Source organism: Suricata suricatta, chromosome 1, assembly GCF_006229205.1.
Source record: "Suricata suricatta isolate VVHF042 chromosome 1, meerkat_22Aug2017_6uvM2_HiC, whole genome shotgun sequence".
Taxonomy (NCBI): Eukaryota; Metazoa; Chordata; class Mammalia; order Carnivora; family Herpestidae; genus Suricata; species Suricata suricatta.
In genome coordinates this window covers 103070092-103090631 of record NC_043700.1, presented here as the reverse complement: position 1 = coordinate 103090631, position 20540 = coordinate 103070092, and the positions used below count along the sequence as shown (strand labels likewise).

Below are 20540 nucleotides of genomic sequence, written 5' to 3'. Positions count from 1 at the left end.
TTTACAGCCTATAGAATTGTGAAAAAATAAATTTCTGTTATTTAAGCCACCCAGTCTGTGGTACTTTGTGATGGCAAAGTACCCTTCCTCACACTGCTTACTTATACTTTTCTTCCGTGAACAAACCACAATGATCTGCTCAGATCAGATCACTTACTATTTCCTTTTCCTGGACTGTTTTACTTCTAGATACCCGTAGCCTGCTTCAAGGTATACTTTACAGATACACAGAGCTTACTTATTTAGTCAGGTGCCTGCTCAAATGTCATCTTTCAAAGAGGACTCCGTTGACTCTCACACTATATGCCTTCTATTTTCTTTTAGTTTTCTCCTACCACTTATCACCACTAACAAACATATTATGTACTTATTTGTGGCTACTTTTTTTTCTTCTGTGTCCCCTCACTAGAATATAATTCTACTAGAGCAGAGGCTCTGTGTTGATTATAGTGTACATTCAGTTTCTAGGTGAGTTCCTTGCACATATTTAGTACCCAATGAAGTTTACTGAGTGTTGAATGAATGAATGAGCAGAAATGTGTGTGTGTGTGTGTGTGTGTGTGTGTGTGTGTGTGTGTGTGTGCGTGCGCGTATTTTGTCTTATTAGAGAGGGGAAACTGAGATATTTAAAAATATGAAACTGAGTTTTTTCACCCCTCCTAAGGCTCATTTTTGTCTATAAGAACATTGACTCAATAAACTGATATTTCATCTAGTATAAAATGAAACAAAGGTATGTTATTTGGTTCTATTCTTTCATGAGTTGGAGAGATTAACATCAGTATCTCTAGTCAAAAACAGGAAAAAGATGAGAAGAAAGCAGACAATGGAAATAATTAGATTCTAAACTCTGTATGCTCGTTTCTTTGTTTCTTTAGTTGTGCCCTTTATTCTATCTCACATAATAAATTCAGAAAATGACCGTTCTCTTCTTTCCCCAGCTTTATTGAGACATAACTGATATAAAACACTGTAAGTTTAAGGCGTACAACATGCTGATTTGATACACTTCTATATTGCAGAACGATTACCACCATAGTATTACCTAACACCTACATCATGTCACATAGTTATCATTTCGTTTTTGTGGTGAGAACACTTAAGATACACTATCTTAGCAATTTTATAGTATGTAATATTATATTATTAACTATAACCACCATGTTGTACATTAGATCCTCAGAACTTATTCATTTTATAACTAGAAGTTTGTACACTTTGATTGACATTTTCCACTCCTCCCACCCCTGAGTTCCTGGTAACCACCATTCTGCTCTCTGTTCCTGTGAGTTTAGCTTTTTTAGATTCCATATATAAGCAAGATCATATATTATTTGTCTTCTACAGGCCAGCTTACTTCACTGGCATAATTTCCTCAAAGTCCACCCATTTTGCCACAAATGGCAAGATTTCCTTCTTTTATTGTGGCTGGATAATATTCCATTGAATATATATACCAATTTACATTCCCATTAACAGCGTGTGCTATTTTCCACATCCTCTCCAACATTTGTAATCTTGTCTTTTCAATGATAGTCATTTTAGTAGGTGTGAAGTGATATCATCGTGATTTTGTTTTTTAATTTTTTTAATGTTTATTTATTTTTGAGAGGGAGAGAGAGGGCGAGAGGGAGAGAGTACGAGTGAGGAGGGTCAGACAGAGAGAGCGAGAAGGAGAAGAGAATCTGAAGCAGCCTCCAGGCTCTGAACTGTCAGCACAGGCTGGAACCCACAAACTGTGAAATCATGACCTGAGCCGAAGTCGGATGCTTCACCGACTAAGCCACCCAGGAGCTCCATCATTGTGATTTTGATTTGCATTTTCCTAATAACTGTTTTCTTCAGAACATTTTTATCTACCTACCTGTTGTCCATTTGGATATTTTCTTTGGAAAAATGTCTACTCAGTTCCTCTGACCATTTGAAAAAATCATACATATTTTTTCACTACTGAGTTGTAGGAGCTCTATAAAGATAAAATGAATAATATTGAATATTTTTGATATAATAATTTGATATTAATTCTTTGTCAGCTATGAGAAGCAGCCTCTTCTTCTAGACTTTATGGACTGACTTTGGCCTTTCTGACTTCCACTTGTGGGTGGGGGCATGCTGGGGTGTCCTGTGGCTCAGGACATGTTGTGTCTTCGACTCAGGCCTGGGGTCCACAGCATCTACAAATTTGTGGTACTCGGTGAGTGCAGCACAGGGGTTTGAGGAGTGGGGGTGGGAGAATGTGGAGTGCGGGTGTGTGTCTAAAGTGGCTCCAAAGTCTGGTGAGGTCCTTAGTGACACTTCCAGTTTCAAATACTAGGGATCAAGGCAGGCAAGCGGCGGTAGCCAAAACCGATGGTGTTCACAAACAGCTGCAGGTCCTTGTGTAGTGGGAAGCACCGGCTGCAGACACAGACGTAAAGCTGTGGTCCTGCACGGGCAGCAAAGGTTGGGGCTAACTGCGGGCACACCGGTAGCTGCAGGCTCCTGGCTGTTGGCAGGTACCACCAGGCTGCCGGGTCTTGCCATGGGCGCACGGCGGCAGAGGCCAGGGCAGCGGGTTGTACTGGGGCCATGCAGATGCAGAGCTGGAGAAGCGAGTCTTGAGCGCCAGCAGGGCAGTGGGAATCAGCCACGCGGTTCTAAGCAAGAGTCTTGCGCTTGCGCAATCGCAGAGGCCAGCTCTCAGGTGAGGCCGTTCCGAGCCGCTGAGGACCAGGGGAATCCACCGGGGTTCAGGCTGCTGCCCTCGGGGAACGTGAAAACCTGTGGGGCAGAAGCTGGTAAAATCTGCAGGGGGTCCATGGCAGCTGTGCTGGCCTGTGGTCCCTTCTTCCGCGGTGAAAACCACTGGATTTCTCCGTAAAGGAGTTCCCTGTGAGCTAGGATCCTTCTGCCGTGTGGCTGCTACGGGTAGGCCCTGTTTTCTGCATGTTCCCATCTGTCTCTGTAGCTCTCAGCTTTGCGGAATAGGGTGAAATCAAAGGGCACTTTCGTGCCCAGAAAGGCCGGGGAAACGGACTGTTCACCCTACTAGGTCCCAGGGAGGAGAAATCTTTCTAGCTGGAAGTTCCTTTTTGGTGCGGAGAAGAGCTGGCTTGAGGGAATGGGACGATGCAGGCAAATGAAGCAGTGTTCCTTCTCTTTTTGTGTGGCCACTGTCAGGCTTTTCGGTCCACGGCGTTGCTGACGTTTCTAAAGTGGACTCCCAACTCTTGAAGAGGTGTTTTGGTTGGTGGATAACTTTGTAATTGTTGACGTATGTGGGGAGACGGCGGCGGCTGGGTTGTGTCTCCTCGCCTCCAACTTGGTCTGATGCCTCCTTTGAAAGGACACTTTTCAGAAGGAAACTTATGGGAGCAGATGATTAATGAATTTAGTTTTTTAAATTTATTTTTTAATATTTCTCAGAAAAAAATACTAAAACGTTATCTGGACATTGAATATTGACTGTAACCCAAATTACATCGTAAAATCTCCGATTCTGTTATGTATTTTTTTTTAACCTACCAAGTCACCTAAATTAGAATGACTGTTCCTAAATTTGAAACACATTCTATTATACCATTCTGAATATGAATATGTCTTGAATGGCACTGAGATCACTCATTTGGAATTTATTGAATTTTTTCTTTTTTTATAATCACCATCTAAAATCTTCATAGTCAATAAAGAATATTTAGGAGGAATGCAACAGTATCTTACCCAGACTACACAGACAAGGAGACAAAATCCTACTGAAATTTATTATGAGTTATATAGTATTCTAGAGCTAAAAAAAAAAAAAAAAAAAAAAGACAAGCTCCATTTTTCTATACTGAATGAGTAAATACGTATTACTTTTATTTGGGAGAAGGTGTTATATATTTTTTCTCCTTAGAAATTGTTTCAATAGCCAGTCTTTGCTTACGGCAATGTACACCACCTTGTTTTTTGGAAATATTGATGAATAAACAAATCTACTTATAAGAGTTATTTTAAACTAGTTGTTTTTGTTTGTTTGTTTGTCTCTAATAGGTTACTATTCAGATTTTTTTCCAAAGGTCTAAAAAGAATGATAATTTGTTCGGATTCTATTGTAAGCCATACTGAACAGAAATCATAATCAATGAAATAATAGAAGAAGGATTTTTTAAGTGTAAAATAGTATTTTAGAGTCCATATCCTAAAAGAACTCATTAGACCAAATGGAGATTCTAATAGATATTTTTTATTAAATAATTTCTTTAAAGATTTTGGAGAACTGTTCTGAAATGTCTCTCAGATATCTTCATTTTTCAATACTTGACTTTTAGTTTGCTGCAAATCATTGTGTTGTCTTTGAAGGACTTTCACACATCTTACTTGCTCTTTTTTCCTGTAATCCTCTTCTGGCTCTTTCCATTGTGTGTTATCTTTGAGCTCATAAAGCTCAACAGCCCCCAAGTTATCTTCTAACATTCAAGAGTTCTGGCAATGATTTCTTTTTGTTGCTTCATAAATGAAGGAACAATGAAAGGGCAAGAAAAAAAATTCTTAGTAAAAAAAAGCATTTCCTTTTTTTGCAGTGTCCTAAATTTCATTACCTATTTCTCAATGTTATCATAAACCACGGTCTCATACTGTACTATGTAATATTTTATTTATATAATCCTCTGGAGTGTACTTGCTTTTCGTATTTTCTCTATTCCTTTAGGTAAATACCCCAAGTTTTTATTTATTTTTTTGTTTGTTTCCAGGGCTCTGCATATATTTTCACGTTTCATTAGTAGTTAATTTCAAAATGCAATTAGAAAGAATTCCTTTGAGGAGGGCAGACAATAATTGGTATCTTTCTGCTCAATTTTTATTAAATAGCATGGGAAGATGCATTTTAACTAAGAATGTTTAGAACAAAGGCCAAAGAGAAAATGCGTAGACAAATTATTAGTATTTTGGCATTAATATAGCATATGGATGGGTAATTAAATAAATCATTCCCCTGCATTTGTCTTTTAGGCTTAACAATTAATAATAAACCAGTTGAAAGCCAAGATTTTGATTTTTAAAAGTAAAAACACACTTGGTTTGTGTTCTCTTAGTTAGCAAAATACCATATTATTTAACTCTGTGCTCAAACCTCAGCATTGAATAGTGTACATGGAACATGACAGGTTAAGTCCCCTGTATACCAAAGAGTCCAGCAGAATTTTATAGAAATATGTAGGAGATTTCCTTAAAGTATTCTACACCAGAGTCACTTATACAATTTTAGAATGCTTCTGGGATTTATCCCCATCTATCAAGGTATGACAGCTTATAATTACCAACATTTCACTTTATAACGGCAAATTCTCCTGGTGAGAAATGAAGTAGAAAATTAAAAGTCATGGTGGTCTTTATGAGCATGGAAAAGGACATCCCAGGGAAGCTACTGATGGCCTTGTTGATAATTGAAGGGAAACTTAAAACCAGATGGATCCTGACTCTTAAAAACAGATCAAGTGTTATGTTAAGTTAGTGAATAATCATTTTCAGACAAAATTTTCTAGTTGACATTCTGCGGTGAAAAAGTCTCCATATTTATGGCCTGTGATTCTATACGGAGAATAGAAGAGTAAGAGAAGTTCTGGCCATTCGTGGGCCAGATAGCTTAAGTGTGCTCCAGAAGAGTTCGAGATTATGCTCCATGGTGATAGCTCCAACTTCAACGTTGATTTGATGCACTGATTCACTATTATCAACTAAGTATTGGAAATTTGCAAGAGTGGTTAAGAATGAGTACTCTCATACAGACTTGGGTGCATTCAAACCCTAACTCTGCTACTTCATAACTATGTGCCCTTGGACAATTAATCATATCATCTTTGTTCCAGCTTTCCTATCTCTAAAATAGGTTCATAAGACTATCTACAGGTGCAGTCTGTATAAGAGTGCATTGATGTAAAAACACTTAAAACAGTCTGCTACCTAGAAAGCACTTCATTATTTAGCTTTGACTATTGCATTGAAGTCTAATATAGATCTAAATCTAGATATAGATCTAAATATGATTCATTACTGCACTTTCCATTCATATCTTCTCGAATACCTTTCTGTGTGCATTTGGAAAAATCAGCCAATGTACTGTTTGACTTGATATCTTGTACATTTGGACTTTAACAACAGAGGAGTAAGGATAGAACATGCCATAGACTTGTGCCAAGAGCTTAATCTCCCCTGGAGACACTGATAGACCCTCCTGTTAGTAGGATATATTAGAGTCATGGAGGAGGGCATTAGATTAGGAGACAAAAGGCCTGAATTCTAGTTGTGACTCTGTCAGTGACTAACTTTTGCTTAGGATAAGTAATAGGCTTTAATTTTACTCATAATCATTATGGCCATGACAAGCTATGTAGTCTTTCATTCTAAAACCTATACCCTGGCACATATGATGGTATTTGTAAACTTCAGCTTAGCAATAATAGTAATAGACTTTCATAAATATAATCTTCAATGTTAATGCAGTACAAGTTTTCAAAATTCTTCAAAAAGCATTTTCTAATAATTATACTTTAAGCATTATATTACATTATTTGTGGCAACTCAGTTCTTAAATCTATACTCTTAAAATTTCTCCATCATCATTTAGTTTTAGGTAGAAGTGATAATATTGCATCAATTCATTCAACCAATTCTTTAATTTTATTTTCTTTCCTCCTGCCCCCTCTCTTCCATTTTTATTCAACATCAACTATACATTGTGGGTCAAGAGCTATGGTGTTACACATTATTTTATTAAATATCTTTGATTTTTCACAATAATGCCTAATACACATGAGGGTATAGGATGTAAACAAAACATCAAAGGTAACATTAAAACAAGAAGGAAGAAGGTACCACATCCATTTTAAATAAGTACTCTTGGGGGTGCCTGGGTGGCTCAGTCGGTTGAGTGTCTGACTTCTGCTCAGGTCATGATCTCACAGTGTGTGGGTAGGAGCCTCCTTCAGATTCTGTGTCTCCTTCTCTCTCGGGCCCTCCCCTGCTTACACTCTGTCTCTCTGTCTCTCAAAAATAAATAAATGTTAAAAAAGAAAAATTTAAAAAAGTAATCTTGATTGTGAACATGAAAGGAACTTTGAATTTCTGCAAGGAAGGAAGAAGGCAATATTTTTCAGAAAGAAAAGCAAGGGCCTAAGAATTTTTTTGCCCATATAAATTCTAATCATATTGCTTTCTCAACAATTTTAGGTTATAAAGCAAGAGTCCATTAAAAGTTACTGACAGGATCTCATTAAAAATTGACACAGGACGTAGGCATTTAATGGCTGGCACCTACACTGCTCTTAATTTTGTTTCTCTCTGAAGAATGTATGAGAAGGGAAGCTTTATTGAATGAAATCTAGGCCAAGCAAACATATGGCAATGGGATTTCTTTCAGATGAAGTAATTTTAAACTGAGATTTCTCAGAGAAGATTTTTTTCCCTGTAGACTTTTATAACAGTATCCTTAAAATCTGGTCATGACAATCTGGAGAAAATGATCTTTAAAATCTGAGAATATGCTCAGTTCTCTTCTCTGAAATCAATTCTGGGAAGATATCCATATCATTTTGAAATAGCAAACAGATTTGTCTGGTGGAATTTTGCCAAGGAAGAAGTAATGTAGACATGTTATGCTCTATTGTGGAAACATGAAGCATCCCCTCTGCTAATGATTCATGAACAGGAAGATGAGGCATTCTTGCAGCTATTACCTCCCCTCCTAGGCTGAAATATCATGCTGTTTACATCACTGCACACATGTTCACATTGGTAGAAATGTGTTGTCATTGTGTATTATTAGCCGCAATGGTTAGACTCCTGTTTGAAACACAACAAAGCAAAGCACCATTATGTCACAGAGCATTGAGTGTAGTGTTTTAGCTGTTATGTCAGCCTGGCCAGACTGTCACATTAATGTACCTGGGTAATACTAATAGGTTAAATTTTATTAAACAGCCTTCATTACAGCTACTCTGCCCACTTAATAGCCAGACATTATTATTACAATGGATAGTATTATCAATAACAATTATGTAATTGCTGCTTTATAAGAAGATAGTTACTGTGTTCATTTTAAATTATTAAATAGGGCACCGTGCTTATTATCTCATTTAATCTTTTGAACAATCCCAAAATGTAAATATTATACCTATTTTACATATGAGGAAACAGCAGTACAGAAAGGTTAAGCAGTGTGTCCTGAATCACACAACTAACAGCTAACAGAGCTAGAATTCAAACTCAGGTAAACTTTAATACAGGTCCATAACAATAAGAGAAGGCTTATTAGAGGAAGTGGTTTATAAAGTATGCTTTGAAACTACTCATAATTTCTTGGGGAAAATACATTGCTGGTATGTGGCACAATGTAATGTGGCACCCAAAAAGGGCTACTAGGGCAGATGAGTGGGAAACGTACGGGCAGCCCGGAGAGACAGATAGTAAAGAATGCAGAGAAGGATCCTATATCGCTCAAACAGTACAATAATTGCCTATAAAAGAAAACAGTATCATGCTTTAATACAATTCTTTTGGGGCGGACCTCTGTAGTTTTGAGGGAAATCATTATTTTCATCTGTTATTTGAATTGTCATTCATTGGGGTAGGGGCGCAACAGAAATACATTCTCAGGAATGTGTGAAATAAGAAAAAAGCACCACACCCCTAGTCTCCTTAAAAAGAAGGAAAAGAAAAGGAAAGCCTTGAAAAACTGCCAATTGAGAAATAAATAATTTTTAAAAAGAGCTCAAAATTAGCAAAGGTGTAGCATAATTAGAAATAGACATTGAGCCAGTGAAACTTAAAAGTTAGTGTCTAAAGGTTGTTAATATTATTACAAAATAATACAGCTATCAAATAGTTTAAAAGTAAAGGTAAATAATGTAAAGTAATAATAAAATCTGAATCTAGGTTCTTGAATTACTGAAACAAAACAACAAAAAGAAGTATGAGGAGAGTGATTGGGATTTAATAAGGTTTTTATCTTAAAATGAAGGAGTGGGTAGTTATTGCTTCTTTATTGATAATGTTAAAAATATGTTCATATTTTTAAGAAGATTTGAAGATAATTATATATTTTTTAAATAGTTTATTGTCAAATTGGTTTCCATACAACACCCAGTGCTCTTCCCCACAAGTGCCCTCCTCCATCACCTCCACCTCTTTGCCCCCCTCCCCCTTCAACCCTCGGTTCCTTTTCAGTATTCAATAGTCTCTCAGGTTTTGCCTCCCTCTCTCTCCCCAACTCTCTTTCCCTCTTCCCCTCCCCCTGGTCCTCCATTAGGTTTCTCCTGTTCTCCTGTTAGACCTATGAGTGCAAACATATGGTATCTATCCTTCTCTGCCTGGCTTATTTCGCTTAGCATGACACCCTCGAGGTCCATCCACTTTCCTACAAATGGCCAGATTTCATTCTTTCTCATTGCCACGTAATACTCCATTGTGTATATATACCACATCTTCTTGATCCACTCATCAGGTGATGGACATTTAGGCTCTTTCCATGTTTTGGCTATTAGTTAGAAAAGATATAGAACATCTCAATTAGTAGAGGAAAGGTATGATCTAATAAACCATATGTAATACCTGAAGATAAAAGCAAAAATTAAAGAAACGTAACAAATGTCAATGAAATATCAAATAAAATTACAAATAAGCAATCTTGTAATAAATATGATTGAGTTAAGAATCTTATTAAAAGAAATAAATAACAAAACAGTTCGACATACTATTTATGAGATACACAAGATAAAATATTAAATGAAAAGGAAGTTAAAATTAAAATTGCCAGTATTACCCAGTCATTAAAATCAAGGGCAGAAATATTAGTGACAGATGAAATAAGAATTCAGGACAAAAAGTATTAAAAATGTCAGAGAATATTACATATTTGAAAATGTCCAGTCTACAATTAAAATATAGTTATCACATATGCAGCACATTCAAAAAGTATCAGACTCCCTCCCTAATACCAAATACAAAAATTAACCCAATATAAATCAAAGATTTAAATACAAAAGCTAAAATTATAAAACTCTTGGAATAAAACTTAGGTAAAACTGTTAAAATAAAATAAAGAGATCACAAATATTCATGTTCTAAGTGTCATAGTTTCAAAATACATAATGTAAAATTATTAAAAGTATTAAAATGTAAAAGATAGGGAGAGGTTACAAGCCAATAAAGCAGATGATTTTTAACCTGAGCATTTTTCAGGATAATGAAAAAAACAAAAAAGATGTAAATTATTTGAATAATGTCATAAATAAATTTTATATTGAAATTATTTGTCCCTAAGGTCTTCTTAAACTACTAGTCACTGACTTTCCTTTTCTTAGACAGTCCCTGCACATTCTCTAAAGTTCCTTTTCTAGGCCTTTGGATCACTCTAACTTAATTCAGAGTTTTACCTGGGCTTCTGTCTCTGTTTAATACTTTTATACCTATCACCTAGGACTATCCTTAACTATGTGAAATACCAGTTAGAAAAAAAAACCCACTGGTTATTATTATGGTCCATGCTCTTGAAAGAGAGGAAAGGGTGAGGTGAGTTAAATATAAAGCGCATATATACAAAAAGCAAACATATTTTCTAGTTACAAAGGTGGTTAGCTGTAATTTGTATGGGGTCGAAGTATAATGTAGACCAAATGGTATTGAGCATAAAGTAATTCACTTCTGTAAAACTTTTGGATGCTGTTCTGGGTGATGCATGGGGACAATAAACGGTGTTTACAATAGCAAAAGAAATGTAGTTGTGTTTATTTTATAAATCTGATCTTTCATCTGTTTTCAGCTTCTGTCCCTATTACAGATGGATTCTTTTTTCCAATAAGTATTTTGACATCCATTTCCCAAGATCTTTGATTATTGAATGCTGAACCAGAAGAGAAATAGCGAACACAGTCAGACCATAGACACTGAGGACTCACATTACATTGTCTGGTTAAGACGACTAGAACAAAAATCACACTTTTCAGTACTGGCTGACAAAACCAGGTTGATTCAGAATACTCAAAGCTTAAAATGTCATGGATTTCACGTGAAGAGAGGCTCTCTCTCTCTCTCTCTCTCTCTCTCTCTCTCTCTCTCTCTCTCTCTATATATATATATATATATACATATATATATCCTGATATCAGGATTGCATTTTGTATATTCTTTAGGGTTATCTTATACATAACCATGGATAAGCAAATTATATGTAATTCATAATATTAATATAGATTATAAGTTCAATAAGAATTAAAGCATTTGTTTTTGGGTAGCAAGCTGAACGGAGAGGGCCTTTCTTGACTGAGAGGGTGGCAATTTTGCTGCCAAGAGAGAGGAAAAGCTAGGTTAATAACACTCCTTAAAGAACAGTCTTAATGAGGCTTTTTGTTAGAGGTTTTCATTTTCTGCCTCATTTCATAAACAAAAACAATCAAGAGGTTTCCAAGATCAGTTATTTTATATTCAAGGAAAACTAACGAGACAGTCATGTTTGTGGAGGAGCATAATCTCTCCTTATATGTAGTACCTAGTTTGCTCCTTGAGCCTGGCATTAGAGTGAGTGGAGTCTCAGTCCTCAGGCTCTGAAAACTCAATTCATGCATCCTTCCTGACACTAGAGCGGCCACACTGAGAATATTCTCCAAGGCCTTAACAAGAAACTCCGAACAAAATAAATCACAGCAGGGTTTGAAAGTCTGAGGTTAGTATTTGTCACAGTGTAGGAAGCTAACTGGCTTTAGAGTAGTTTTAGGAAATACTAAGCTAATGGTCCATTTGCCATGTGGTGGGGTAGGCAGTGTGTACTGCTCTGTGGAGCTATGGACTCCATACTTAATCATCCCCTAATGAATTTCAAATTCATAGCATTAAGTGTTGCAATTTCTTCACTTGTAAAAGGCTGTGGATATTACTATAAAGAAAAGCATAGGCATTGGAAGAAAAATTATTTTTCATTCTGGAAAAACTTGATTCTGCTTGGTAGACCAGGTAAAATCCATACGATATCTATACAGATACCATATAGTGTAAATATGGTGTACCTGTCCTGTATGATAGTAAAGGAATGTCAGACAAGATGTGCCTGTGCCAGATGAAACCGCAATTTAACTTGATAAAAAAATATTGGGTTTTGTAAGAAAGTGTACAGTTAACTTTGTCAGTAGAATGAGCTTTTATTTTGAGATTGTTTGTCCCAATTTTTCTCCACAATTCCTTATTTTTTTTCTGAAAGGAAAATACAAGTGATTTGCAATTAAGATGGTGCATAATCAGGGACACTTTATTCTTGAATGTGCTTGTTTCATGACTTATATACAATGAAGAGTTGTTGTCTGTATTTGTTGTTATGTTGAAATTCGCTACTCTTCCAATTCACCCTCAAATAGATTAAAACAACCTCAAATATAACCAACCAAATCATACTTCTCCTACAGTTTAGAAAGTGGCCTTATTAATGACAAATCTTTCAACTAGCATCTATTAAGTTTAATATAGCCCTCAAATAATTGTTCAATGGTATAACCATTTTCTAATATGTATTTTACTAGCATGTGGTAAGATATAAAACCCAGAGAACTAAAACGAATTTATAGTGAAATACCATGAAATTAACTTGATAAGGCATTCCATTAATCTTCAATATATATATATATATGTATATTTTTCATTTTAAACACTGGTGACTCTGTTTCAACAGTGTGGAGTAATATAAATTTTTTTCCATTCTGGTTAAATAATATCCTGATACTGTAGAATCTTCTGAGAAAATGTACACATCTGTGCCTGACTTGGTTTAATGTGCTAAGGAAATGTGGGAGAAGTACTTTGCTTATATTACTGACTAAAATTTAGATATTTTAAGTTGACAATCATATAGAACTTTTAAATATTTATTATTTTTTTCCATTAAAGAAGACTATTGAGGTTAGAGAGAAATACCATTAAGAATTTTCTTTATCTGTTTTTAAAAATGCTTAACTATTTTAATTTTGATACTTTTAAAATTCATTTAATTTGATACTTTTAAATTTCATTTTAAAGAAAATGAAAAAGGAATAGTTTCAATCTCATAGTAAATACCTGTAAATTTGGGAAACTGTTAATGTGACATGTATAATTTTATATAAAGAGAGGTTCTTCTTCAGAGAATGCACATTATTTCCCTACTCATTTAATCAGAAGAGAGAACTAGAGTTCAGAATCAGGGTTTAATTTAGAGAGAGAGAGAATAAAAAATTCTCAGTGATGAAGTAATTTGTAGACATTCCCTAAATGCTGCATAATAAAACTTATGAATGCATTATTTAGTTTTGTTTATATTTTAGTTTATAGCTTTCTTTATTCACTTCTCCCTAACTGTGCTAAAAAGCAAATGATTAACAACCACAAACTACTGCAATCTGGTTAGGAACTGAGAAAACAGAGGCACATAGTAATTTTAGTGCTACACTTGAACAGATAGGGAAAGGCAAGGAGTATGGGTAAAAAAATCAGCCAAAAATATAATCTTGGAAAAATTAGAAAAGCACAAATGTTCAAAATCACCAATCTTTCAGCACTCAGAAATAGCCTTTACCATTCTGACATATTTCTGCATATTGATAGAGTATAGCAGTCTAGTAATAGCATCATAAGGAATATATATATGACTTTTTTGAATGTCAGTAAAAATTGTTTTTTAATATTTTAATTTTTCATAGTATTATGATAATATAATTAATCCTCTAATGCAGATATTTGAATTGATTTGGAATTATAAACAAGGCAGATATAAATATTTCATAGACTATAGATTTTTAGCATATTTCTGGTAGTTTCTGTTGGATTAATTCATAGGAAAAGAACTACTAGATTAAATGGCATGTATACTTTAAAGTTAAAAAGATCTCTTGTCAAGGTATTTTATGAAAATGTTTGAATAATATCCTCTCCCGCAACCTCACTGTAATGTGTGAGGAACTCATTTTCTTAATCCCTTTGTTAGACTGATGCATGGAAAGAAAATATTATCTCATTTAACACATTTTTATTTATTGGATATATTTATTTAGTTGAATTTATTTTTAAAAACTACATATTAACCACCATCTCCTTTTTTCTGTTAGTATAGTCATCATTTTATATTGACTTATGATTGCTTATTTATGAAGTATACTAAGGCTTATACATTAATATTTTGTTTGTTTTTTATTTGTTATCTGCGGTCATCTTTGAGGTACTAATGTTTCAAATTTTAATGTTAAATCTATAAAATTTCTTGTTAATGTTCTCTGGCATTATTTTGTTTCAAAAATTCTTATGCCTTCCCAATAATACATACATTTACCTACATTTTCTTTCAGTTCTCTGATACTTCAGTAAGCTCTTTATTCTACATGTGTTCTGTTGGAAAATGGACCAATGAACAAATCTCTTTTAGATCTGAATAAATTACACTTCTTAATTATATTTCATGATGATTACTTTGGTGAAGGCTAACTTCATGTGGTTTATACTACCAGAATTTCTAAAAGTATTAACATTGTTAATGAATGGTAAGGGCAGTGTTACCGACTCTCCATAAAAAGTATATTAGCTGAGTTACAGAAATAAACTGAATAAAGAGATACACAACTAATAGTAGTTTTACTATGTTCCATTATTAATGCTAAATATCTCATGAAGTCCTTATACTCAGGGTGTCTGTATATCTTTACAAAATTCAGTCAGTAGAATTGGAGCATAGAAGATATAGAAGGTGAGTAAATTCTGACGCATTAATTCTGTGCTGTTAACTCCCCTCAAAGTCAGGTTCACTGTAATTATTTAACCACTGTCTTGCTCCCTAATTGTGATACATACATTTTTCAGCAAAAACACTGTTCAAGTTTTTTTTTTTTTAATGACAATTATTATCTTCCTTGCTTTTTTCCATCCTGGATCCTTCTTTTCACCTTTTCATTTTCATAGGGTGAGTTTCACAATCATCTGAAGAGCAATTAGTAATCTGATTGCCTCCTTAAATCCAATATCAGCCATGGTCCAGTGGGGAAACAGAAATCATGTTACATATTTGAATAGAGAAAATGTTTATTTTTTTACTATTTATTTTTGAGAGAGTGTGGACAGAGCACAAGTGGGGGATGGGCAGAGAGAGAGCAAGACTCAGAATCTGAAGCAGGCTCCAGGCTCCAGGCTCCAGGCTCTACGTGGGGGTGGAACTCACCAACTGCTAGATCTTAACTGACTGAGCCATCCAGGTGCCCCTGAATGAGAGAATGTTGTATGAAATGCTAATGAGGCAAAAAGTTGTTAGCTAAGTAACTGAGAGGGTAAAAAGAAAATGATAAACTCTCATGGAGGTAGCAAATGCAAGAAACGGCTACCATTCTTGGGAAAAGACTGGAATTACTAAAATTTAGTAACATGAAAGAAGCCCCAGGGGGGCAGGAACCAGACCTTGGAAGAGGGAGCACCAGCTAGCTGGCCCCACATGAGGAGCAGCACATGAGATGAAGCTGGTTCTGCAAGTTTCAGAAAGACTGTAACTGTATTCAGTATTTTCTATGGGAAGGAGCTGCTCTTGTTGGGGTGGAAAAGAATTGCTAAGATGATACAGAATCAAAAGGAAGCCAGGAGACCTACAGGAAGCAATCAGGAAGGTCCAAGTTCCTTCTCCCTCCACTAGGCTCCTACTTTCCTCAGGCACTTCTTGTTAGTAGAATATAATATGTGTTCTGGCAAAGCAGAAATGTTGAGTTCTGTATCACCTTCAATATCAGACTGCAGAGAAGAGAAAGGTGGGTTTGTAACAGAAAGGCAATAACTTAGTGCCACAGGGATTTCCCCTCTGCCACTCACTACTCCTTCATTCACTTTTTCATTGTTTTATTTATTTTTAATTTTTTAAATATTTTTTAAAAATTTATTTTAGAGAGAGAGAGGGAGAGAGAGCAGGCAAGGGGCAGAGGTAGAGGGAGACACAGAATCTGGTGCAGGCTCCAGGCTCCAAGCTGTAAGCACAGAGGCCGACACAGGGCTTCAACTCACTGACCGTGAGATCATGACCTGAGCTGAAGTCAGACACCCAACTGACTGAGCCACCGGGCACACCTCTTTCCTTAATAGAGTCCTTAACACTGACCTCTCACGTTTTCATTCCTATTCACATATCATTTCCATCCTCTGCTTTGCCCAAACTGTGATCAGAGTGGTTTGTTACTTACTTCTAGTTAACTTTGTGATTTTTTTTGTTAAAATGTTTCATAACTACCTGTTTTACTGTATATGAAAGCCAATTTCTCCCCGAGCAGGGCAGTGAAATTGAGTTAATTTAGGGTTGACTGCTTTCTGTAGAGTTCTTAGGTAGATTACCAGGTAATCAAATACAGTTGATATACATAATAGGATATTGAATAATGTGGTAGGGCAGTGCATAAAGTAAGTGTTGGGAATCTCCAGATGTTAATTATCTAGACAATTTGTGTTTCTGTACAAATAAACATGTGGATCAAGCAAGGTATGTCCATTAGTTTTCACTGTGTCAGGGTGTGGATTTGTTCTGTATACACCGTTCTGACTAGAGAAAATTTCTATGATGGAGCATACAGTGGATGAACCCTGTAGCAGCATGATATGTAGCCAGGATCAGAAAGCATATCACAGAAAAAATTCAAGTCCTGTAAAAAGAAAATAACCAAAGCCATTAGCAACTGAACTCATAAGCTGTAATAAAATGATAAAGTGTAACAAAGCTGTAGCAATTATCCTATCAATTTACCCATAAAGTTTTCTGGTCCTTTTCACATACATCATTCCAGCAAAATACCCAGATGTAGTAATTACAGGAAATTTCCACGTCTGTTGGCAAAAACTCAGAAGGCTTTGGCCCACCAAAAGTCATACTGCATTAGCAGAAGCTGTGTAAATGGGCCATTCTATAGTTACAAGGCAAGACTTACTGGCTTTGGTTCAGTTTTTAAGTGACTCTAAGGGAAATTTCATACTGGCTTTTATTGACGATGAATGGCTATTTCTCCTTAACCAGGACACATAATTTTTATAAAATACAATGTGTAAGGTTTACAATGATCCATTATCCAGCTGCAAAACAGGGATTCATACCCTTGCTTAACACGGAGATAAAATCTGGCACTTTTTCAGTTGAGAATTATTTCAATTTTATGAAAAAATTAAAAGTTTGCATATGATATGAAAATATTTTGTTGCTCAGAAAATGAATAAGATCTACCATTTAAAAATTATTTCTAATATTAGAATTCAACTGTTAGTTAATTGACTATTTGGCATCTAAGATTCTGTAATTGAATCAGGTCTGGGTACTTAGCTAGTGTTTCAATAAACAGTTAAATATAAAGCAATAGAAACTGTACTTTATGTGAAAACTACTCCATATAAAGCAAAAGTACACAAGTATTATTATTTGGCTTAGTATTGCTGTTATATAGTTCTTTAAAATGTAAATCCCTATATAGGTAAAAATAACTTATTTCTTTATTTACTTGGAGCTTACTATCTTTACTTTTTGGCAGTTTTACTTTTCATAAATGTCTTAATGACTTTTTTTTCCTTTGAGGAAGAATCTGAGACAGGGAGTTCAAAATATTTATTATTCTCATATTATAATCAACACCATCAGTAGTAGTACCAAAGCCATAAAGAACATAACATTAAAATGGACCAACTTATAATGGATATAAATTTGAGATAGCTCTATATTGTTGCAGACTTGAGACTGGAGTTCTCTCTTGTCTAGCTAGAGAGGATACAGAATTGAATATGAAAGAGACTAATGTCCAGGAGGAGACAAGAGCCCCCGAACAGGAGTTTCATCTCTATTTATTGAGCTCACAAAATATTACGCATATGATGAGCATGAAGAAAACAAGATCTTACACATGAATGTGGAGAAAACAGTCAGACAGTGATCATTAACTTGTGTGTGTAAGAAGCAAAGGGGAGGGCAAGCAGAGTTTGTGATCAAAGAACAATAGTATATTGACATCAGATGGAAAATAATTTCCTGCAGGCGATACATCAAGTTACTCGTGATCTTATTACAGTATCTCGCTAGCTAACCTCAGGTGCTTTTGCCTTGTCTGGTGGCTTTCCGCCTCAAGCTATTTTCTAACCCATTTATGGAAGTAGAAACTATTTCCCCACAATATATATTAATCTAATGGCTTGGGTATCAGACAGGGTATTTGTTGGAAAACACTAAGTATTCAAAGCAAAAGGAATTTAATGTAGGTAATTGGTTACATAGGTGATAAAGAATTAGGAAGCCATCAAGTTGGCAAAGCAACTCAGAATTTAATAACTGTAGAAAGCCTCATCCCTGGCCTGGAGGAACAGAGAGTAGAGAGTTTTGCCAAAGCCCAGAGCACAGAGTCCCTTGGGGTAATATGCAATCATAATAGGCTTATCAGTTGGAGTTGGCGGTTGGAGAGAGAGTAAAAATGTATTGGGAATGCCACCTGAAGCCCAGAGGGACGAAGACAGGTGGCTGCCTCTCCCTTTCTTCCTGTTTTCCCAGGACCCCCCGTGCTTTCCTGAGTCAGACCCACGCCAGAAGCCAAGAGACACGGAAGCCTGGAAGTACAGCTGGCAGGACGTGGTGCCTCCCAGAGCCATAGCCACCGAACCTCCATGGTACCAGGGCAAGCCAGGGAAGGATCTCAGCGCAAACAGAGCCTGGAAAGGCAAAGATTATTGAGTGAACGATAGAATTTATGAGCCAAAGGCAAATATTTTGTGAATCCCTCCTATATTAACTCTTTATTGGTACTTGAACATTCCAGATATGGTATAAAACTTCTAGGAAATCCAGTTTTTTTACTACAGATCATATAAACAAATGAAAATACATATTTTACAGAATACATAGGGGAAAATAATAAATTTCATCTTTTAAAAAATGTTATAATACCATCTAAACTTTTAATGGCAGTGTGATTTATTTTTCTTGGTTGAAGAGAGAAAATTCCCCTAAAATGGAAGAACAAGATAAGGGCAAAGGGCCAAGGAGAGACATTTCCTTTTGCTGCTGCATTAAAAAGAAGCTGTGAGGGAGGTCATAGCTCCGCTATTGACATCCAGCAGGGTGATACATCCCCTCTTTGATCCGGATGACATCATAACCAGAAAAAAGAGCAATGGAGTCAGAAGTTCCATTTGACAGAGAAGGCTGCACACCAAAGAAGTTGGGAACCAGAGTTAGAAATTAGTGCTATATTGGGGCACCTGGGTGGCCCAATCAATTAACTGTCCGACTTTCGCTCAGGTCATGATCATGCAGTTCGTGGGTTTCAGCCCCACATTGGGTTCTGTGCTGACAGCTCAGAGCCTGGAGCCTGCTTCAGATTCTTTGTTTTCATCTCTCTCTCTGCCCATCCCCTGCTCTTGCTCTCTCTTTCTCTGATAAATATATCATAAAAAACAGAAATTATAGCTATAGCTTCACTAAAAATTAGAAAAGTGTGCTTAGAGACTGAGTTGCCCTTCAAAGGCTCTGGCTCCTTCCTGAAGCTCCAAAGCTCACTGAACTAGGGAAGGGAAATTTTACCAGCTAGCCTCCAGCTAAAGCTTCATACCTGAGAATAGGGTTCTAATATCAATCAGGTGGCCAATGAATGGTTCTAAGAGCCCTCTGTCCTCTTTATCACCAACGTTTGGCCTGGATAAATCTTTCTCTATTCTAGGATGAGTCAACAGAGAAAAGGTATATTCCAAGGAATTAAGGTCTGTGGGAATACTCTTCATCATTGAAAGGTATATAATATAGAAGATGTGGAAAAAACATATACTTTAAAAAGATTTACTACAAAAAAATTAAAACACATTTTACAACCTTTCTGCATTGAGTTAGTAAAAAAAATCAAGGAATCAGACTTTATGGAAAGAGTAGAGAACTATTCATTTAGCATGAGAGATGGAAATAAAAAGGAAGCTGGAAGATAAGAAAATATTGTAATTTTTATTTTTTTAATTAAAAATTTTTAACATGATATCATTTTTGATAGAGACAGACAGAATGTGATTGGTGGAGGGTCAGAGAGAGGGAGACACGAAATCAGAAGCAGGCTTCAGGCTCTGAGCTGTCAGTACAGAGCCCAAACTGGGGCTCGAATCCACAAACTGTGAGATCATGACTTGAGCCACCCAGACGCCCCGAAAATATTGTAATTTTTAGTAGAAAACTAAAAATTTAATACCAGAATTGAAGTGTGCACAAAACACTGAAGAACAGAATAAATATGTGAAATTGTATGTGTGATATGATAAACTGGATAGATCTCCTGAAGTGAAATGGCATATGATGGAGGGACAATGGTAAGAGAGATTATTATGGATCAAGAAGTCTTCATTTACTGAATTCATTGATCAGTTCCAGAAGGTTTCTGGTGGAGTCGATTGGGTTTTCCATGTAGAGTATCATGTCATCTGCAAAAAGGGAAAGTTTGACTTCTTCCTTGCCAATTCTGATGCCTCTTATTTCTTTTTGTTGTCTGATTGCTGATGCCAGAACTTCCAGCACTATGTTGAACAACAGTGGTGAGAGTGGG

General features: G+C 35.9%; 1 long non-coding RNA gene across 1 annotated transcript in view; it reads left to right on the top strand.

Annotated features, from left to right (window-relative positions):
- Positions 1 to 2680: 2680 nt before the first annotated feature.
- The window catches only part of LOC115274563, a 24856-nt gene continuing 6996 nt past the window's right edge, over positions 2681 to 20540 (top strand). Inside the window, exon 1 of the long non-coding RNA XR_003901192.1 lies at positions 2681 to 2907. This is a non-coding gene — a long non-coding RNA (uncharacterized LOC115274563). The remainder of the gene's footprint in view (positions 2908 to 20540) is intronic.